Consider the following 7,322-nt stretch of genomic DNA (forward strand, 5'->3'; position numbering starts at 1 on the left):
TTACATTATCAAAATATTAATTCATAATTTCATTTATAGTGGTCTTCATAAAGTAAAAATTAAAACATATAGTTATTCTCAAGTTTTTAATTTATTACAGCAAAAGAATGCTAAGGTGAAATACAGATAAAGGTGATGTGGAACGCTCTATCAAACCTGGAAATAATCTTAGAATTCTTTTTCTTTCCTTTTCTCTAACTAAAACTAGAGGAAAGATATGTATACTCTTTCATTCAACCTAACTCTAGTAGTGCCTATCTATTAATTTTGCTTTGTAACAAACCACTCTAAATCAGAGTAGACAAAAATAACAACCATCTATAGATATAACAGTTCTGTGGGATGGAGGTATACAATCGGCTCCACTGGACTGTGCTTCTGATTTTGCTCTGGTGTGTTGTGTCTGTGGTAAGTTAGAATCATTCGACTCATAACTATACTAGTAGAGTCTCAGCTGCAACAACTTTGCTGCGTTGTCTTTGATCATGTGATCTTTAAGCTCTTGTGAGTTGGGTGCTCAGAGTTTCAAGAGAACACGAAGAACACAGTTTCAGGACGCCAGGGCTTGGTACCAAAATGGACTCACTTCTGTGGTATCCTGAATACTACAAGTTTACTCAATCAGCCTAGACTTAAGGGATGTAGAATTGCCTCCATATTCTGACAAAGGAGCTTCAAAATAACAGTGTACAGAGCTGTGAGGGTAACAAAGGCAACGATTGTGGATGATTTTATAAATAGTTGAGCACAGTCTGTTAAGATCAGCCAGTTCTATTCATAATTGCCAAGCCTACCTGCCTACACAGTTTCAAAGCATAGGCATTTGATTAGTTCACATGACTGCCAGAGAAACTCTTTGGCCATTTTCAGTATGATTCATCCTACTTGTATAATGACAGGTACTACCCATGTCTCAAATGTTCATAACAAAGCAGTAATATCAATGGAGAAAATGCAAGAATAATCACAATAACTTATCATCCAAAAAACACTATAAATTATAAAAGGCTCAAATTAATTGAAATCTCAACATATGAAAAGCTACAAAGATGCTAAAATATGTAAAATTAAAACCAGGAGAATGAGAATACCTTACAAAATTATTCCAACCACTTGCGAATCCAACATTTCAAAGTACTACAGTCATATTTATTCAAAGTGCTCACATTGTTATGATTTATGTCAGTTCTACCTCTCTGCAAGAAAGATCTCAAGTTAAATAATAATGTGTTCTTTTATGTAATAAATTAGAAGACAGCAGAGTCATAAATGTGTCCCCAAATTATGCATGTTTGAAGAATTATTTGACTACCTTAAGTTTTAGTTTCCTGTCAAAATTCTACATTAACATTTTGCCCTTTAAAAGTGTCTATTGAATTAGCATAAGATCTCTGAAAGACCTTTGTGTTAAATTATAATAAATTATCATTCTCAGAACACATCAAATCTGAGAAATACTCTAGCTATTCTATTAAGTTTTATTTATACAGATTGGATGTGATTCAACATGTCTTTTACCTTATCCTAAGGGATAAATGATCATATGTCCTTGGTGCCTAGTTTCATTGTGAAAGAACAGATTGGGTCTATTTTTCCAAGCCATAGTTATTTAAATAAGATAGTATCAGCTAAGCATCTCCCCAAAGGCAAAGAAGGGGATGTTATTTTACCCAGGAAAGCATTGTTTTAAACCTGCATGCTTTGTTTGAGGTTTCATTGAGTTTCCCTTCTTGTGGGAATAATTAGAGAATTAGATTGGCTGATAAGAGAGTTCCATTTCTTTAATATTTGCAATACCTTTTTGTCCTTACATTTTCCTTTGATTCATTCTGAAAAGCATGTGAATCTTCCACAATTATTGAGGTTTCCCTTTCCCTTGCTATTATAATCCTTTAATATTTATATGTATATTTATATATGTGTGTAGGTATATATAATCCCCTTATATTCCAAATTAAAGCATTATTTTTTCCATCAATAACTTATCTGTTTTCTTTTGTTTAATGAACATTGCAACTTATCCTTACACCTGACTACAAATGTTAGCCTCTCTTGATTGAACCTGTTCAATGAATCATTTATTTAACTGGACATCATTGATCATGAAACATTTTTTAATTTTGGTTACAAAATGTTCTCCTGGTTTTTTGTTGTTGTTGTTGTTGTTGCTTTTTTTTTTTTTTTTTTTTTTGGTCTTTTTGAAGCAGGGTCTCCTTGTAGCCCCAGCTGTCCTGGAACCTACTATGTAGACCAGGCTGGCCTTGAACTCTCAGAGATCTGCCTGCCTCTACCTCCCAAGTGCAAAACTGTTCTCCTGTTTCAGTAATATTAGGAGAAATCTAAGGCCCATTTAATTAAGAAACACAATTGTTAAATATATACATTTAAATTATTTTGCTTATAAACATGAAAAGCTAAATAAAGGCTCCCAAAATATCTAGCGCCTTATTGCTTGGAAACAAAATGTTACATGAAATGTTAAAATTGATTTTGAAGGTCTGAGTAAGTTGGAGATCTTGAGATGAGGGTAATTATTCTGGACTATTCAAAGGAGAACTCTGAAGTGTCTTTATGGAAGGAAGGCAGAATCTGGAGTGTGAAGTGAGCAGAAAGATTTGCAAGTGTCATACTGCTGACATGAAGTATGGGATGAGGACCATGACACAAGGAACCCTGTGGTTCAAGCTGCAGAACCCAAGAAAGTCAAAGAAAAAGATTCCCCCGAAAATTCACAGAGGAGTATGTTCCTTCCAACCTCTTCTTTTTGGCCCTGTTAAAACCATTATAGACTTCTGGCCTCTAGAAATAAAGCAGAATCAGTATGTATTTTTAAAAAGCCATAAAAAACTAATAGAATATACTTCTCCCTCGCTCTACTTAAGCTTCCTAACTGCAGGGCTTATATTTTTCAGACATTTGGTGGGGGTCAATAGATGTTTGTTGAATACATTAATTAATTACTAAAAGTTGATGCTATTAGTACTGTTCACATCATCACAAATTAGAAGACTTTTAGCTATAGAATTTCCTCCTGGGAAACTTTAGTCTGCTCCATCCTTTTATTATTGCTCCTAGGTTATGCTACTTTGATTCTAAGATTTTAGAGAATTGTCCTAATAATATTTTAGAACTTTTAAAGTTATTTTTTATTTAAATATTGATAGTGGGACGAGAGGTTTTCATCTGTTTCTTTCTCTACTGTTTTTTCTATCAACTAGTAGATGGGCTCTTCACGCATACAACATGAACACGGCAGGGTGTTCAATTCAGCAGAGACAGATATATATTAGTATGTGCAATATACCACACACCGAGTTAGCTGTTTAGTGACCTTTAACAACAAGAAGGTATGATTCCTGCCCTCTTCTGCATGATGGTCTATAAAAGAAAAGCAGGAAGTATGCCAGAAATTGAAACAAAGTAGGAGTTGCTCTTTGAGTAGCAGAGTAAGCAACAGACAAAATGGAAACGATACAAGGGGACATTCTTTCTGTCCACTCTTCATTAATTTCTACTTCCTGGAAAGAGATATGATAATAATCATTTCCTGTGAGTCTTTGTGCATTGAATAGAGATCATAGAGTCTCGTGCATCATCCAGGCTCTTTCTTCCACCAACCTTTGTCCTAGTGCTAGGTTCAGAAGGTACTATATCTGTGCATATCCCTGAGTGTTTGCTAAGAAAAAATGGGTATGATGAAATAAACATAGAAGTCAGACAATCCACCCTGTGGGGTGTTAACTCTTCTTTTTTCCATGAAATAATAAGAGCTCAAGCCAAAACAAAGAGCTCCACAAATCCAATAATGTGCATTTTCCCTTCTCTTATCCCAATCTCTATTGAATTCTACCCCTTGAGACAGACAAGATTTTAAAAGCACAGACTAGAAAATTTTGTTTGCTTTAAATAACAGGAGATGCTAAGATTAGGTTAAAACTAGATCTCCACTGGGACCATACCTATTCACTATTGGAAATAAAAAACAAATAAAGCCATGACAAAAGTCAGAATATTTCCTAGAAGGAAAAAATACATCGGGAATTTTAATATACATTCTAGAGTTCATTTTTATATCAAAGTTAATCTACATGTCCTGGGGCAGGAAAAATGTGTATTAAAGGGACAATTCCTAGGACTACCCACATTAATAAATGGGAAAAATTTCAACTGTAAATCTTATTTATATTTTCTTTGTAAATAATGCACAGATAATTTTCATGAGGAAATTTCTCCTTCCTTCCTTCGTCCTCCTCCTCCTCCTCCTCTTCCTCCTCCTCTTCCTCCTCCTCCTCTTCCTCCTCCTCTTCCTCCTCCTCCTCCTCCTCTTCCTCCTCCTCCTCCTTTTCCTCCTCCTCCTCCTCTTCCTCTTCCTCTTCCTCCTCTTCCTCCTCCTCCTCTTCCTCCTACTTCTCTTCCTCCTCCTCTTCCTGTCCTCTTCCTCCTCCTCCTTCCCCTCCTCCTCGTCCTTCCCTTCTTCCTCCTCCTCCTCCTCTTCCTCCTCCTCGTCCTGTACTCCTTCCTATTTTACCTCTGGTCTTCTACCTTTACCTCTTTCTCTTCCTCTTTCTCCTTCTTGCTATAGTACCAAAAAACTATGTGACTGGATCAACTCCATATGGGTATAAGGCAGAAACTTATGAGCTATGATGAATCAGATTTGTTGATGCTAGATTAACACATATATGAGTCTAAAATTTCTGGAAGTAATTAGGCACTACATTTTCTAAATGTGAGAAAATAACACATATATTAAATATTTCATTCCATGAAAGTTACTACTTTAGTATGTGATATAGTTTACAACTTAAATGTCCCTCTAATGTCAATGTAGGTAAGACTTGTCTCCATCTTGGTGCTAGTGGGAGAAGGGTAAACCTTATAGAAGTGGGATCCAGTAAGAGTCATATAGGTCACTGGGAGGCCCGCTCTGGAAGAAGATTGAAAAATTCACCATTGCTCCTCTTTCAAATTTTATATCCTGGTCTTGAGATGGCAAGTTTTACACTACCCTGAGCTGCTGTGTTCATTACCTCACAGACAGAAGGGCTAATGCATCATAGTGCAGAACCTCTGAGTAGTGTGACCTCAGAAAAACCTTCCCACTTGCTTGTTGATTCCTTTAGGTATTTATTAAAATAACAAAAAGCTGATTAACACATTGCAGTTTTATGCAAAATTCCAGATATTTAAGACAGCTTTCAAAATTCTATTTAAAATCGTTGAAAACTGACATTTTAAAACCAAGAAATACTGTTAAAAGAGTAAGAGTAAGTAAATACTGTTAACAGAGTTAAAGTGACAAGGAGTCGATGTATGAGAGCTAAGTCAAACAAAATTATCCAAGCTGGGAGATAGCACCATTTTATATCTAGATCTGACAGAAGCTCTACAGCTCTTAAGTGCCATATAAGAGGGGAAGGATAATTGCTGCTATCTAAGACTCAAATAGAACAGTAAGAAACATCAGAAGTTCAGAGAAATGTGATTATGCTAGCATTCAAGGCTCATATCATCTTAAACATTTCTGCTTATTGTATGCTGTTACAAATTTATTACTGTAACTAGACTACATCATTTTAGTTGTAGCCTTTTTAAAAATATATACTTGGGGCTGGAGAAATGGTTTAGGGATTAAAAGCATTGGATGCTCTTGTAGGGGACCTGGGTTTGATTCTAGCACCCACATGGTGCCTAACAACTGTCCATAACTCCAGTTCCAGGAGATACAACCTCCCCTGATGCATGAAATATTATATATATACTCGACTCATAATCAAGACTTGTTCATTTGTGTGCCATTTCATTTGTTTGGTTTGCTCTGTACTGAACACTGTTGTATGTATCTTTAAAAAACACAAACTGGGGGTTGCTGAAAAAGCTCAGTTGATGAAAAGCGCTTCCCTTGTAAACATGAGTTTGATTCCCTTCCCCTCCCCTTTCACACACATAGCTGCAAGTGAAGATTTGTAGTTCTAATGCTAAGGTGGTGAACAGGCAGATCTCTGGGGTTCCCTAGCCAACCTGCCTAGACTACTTGGCTAGTTCCAGATCAATGAGAGATTTTGTCTCAATTTTTTTAAAAATGTAGCTGGACAGGACCTGAAGAACAACATCTGAGATTGACCTCTGACTTCTGCACACAGACACATGCACACCCTCACACCTACTCCTATGCACACACACACAGGCAAACACAGAAATTATAAACTAAACACTTACCTGGTCAGTCTTAAATACGTATGAGTCTTTGTTTTCCACTCCCAAGCTGAAAAGTTCAAGCTATGAATATGGAGGCGGGCAGAATCACTAGCTGAGTAGATTCAAAGTCCTGCTCTATGCATTCTAAAGATTGTGTTAGAGCCTCAAGCTGAGATGCTTTGCCAATTACATTAATTACTTTTAAGAAATAACCTGAGACTTGAAATTCCAAGAAGGCTTTCCCTTACTGTGTCCATGAAATGTGTACTGACAAATGTGTTTACATTATTTTCAAAATTTTTCCCAAAGTGTTTGGTATTTTCTGTCTCCTTGTCTGTCATACTCTGAAATGAGACATGGTCTCCCTGTAGCTGTAGCTCCACCTGGCCAGGAACTTTCTATGTACATCAAGCTGGTTTCTGTCTCACAGAGATCTGCCTGCCTCTGCCTGAGATTAAAAGTTTGTGCCACTATGCCAGGTGCAAAGTAATTAATTCTTAAAAATTGAATTAAGTCATGGTCAGAGAGATGGCTTATTGGATAAGAGCATTGGCAGCAGAAATCAAAGTACCTGTCATGTTCGATCTACTCTTTTCTTGGACTAATTGGACAAGGTGCCTCATTAAACCATTTGGTGAACTTTCCATTTTCTTAATTTATCCTCTTTATCATCAGTTAGAAATAGTGAGTGGAAAGCATCACAGAGCTTATTACAGAGTAATAAAACATTTTAGTGTAGTGAAAACATCACAGAACAGAACAGCACCCAGTAGTAAAGCAATCCAGGGTTCCATTTCAAAGTAAAAGAAAAAACTTTAAATGCCTTTTTACAAGGACATTATGCAAGAATAGAGTTTGAGCACAGTGTGATGGCACACACCTGTAATCCCAGCACTCCGGAGGCAGAGGCAAGTGGAGCTCTGTGAGTTCAAGTCCAGCCTTGTTCACATAGCTCCAGGGGTATAGGGATACTCTGTCTCAAAAAGACCAGAAAAAAAAAAAAAAAAAAAGTTTGGTTAAAAGAAAATAGCTTTTCCTTTCAACCTGAGCCGTTTCTTTTTCCTGCTCTTATCAGTTTCCAAGTGGCCACACACTTGGAAACACTTTTCAGCCAAAAAAAATGA

At 36.5% G+C, this 7,322-nt stretch overlaps 1 protein-coding gene across 1 annotated transcript in view; it reads left to right on the forward strand.

Annotated features, from left to right (window-relative positions):
* Cntn6 (contactin 6) overlaps window positions 1-7,322 on the forward strand; it is a 384,479-nt gene that overhangs the window by 66,985 nt on the left and 310,172 nt on the right.

Source organism: Nannospalax galili, unplaced genomic scaffold (genome assembly GCF_000622305.1).
Source record: "Nannospalax galili isolate Female #2095 unplaced genomic scaffold, S.galili_v1.0 scaffold828, whole genome shotgun sequence".
Lineage (NCBI taxonomy): Eukaryota > Metazoa > Chordata > Mammalia > Rodentia > Spalacidae > Nannospalax > Nannospalax galili.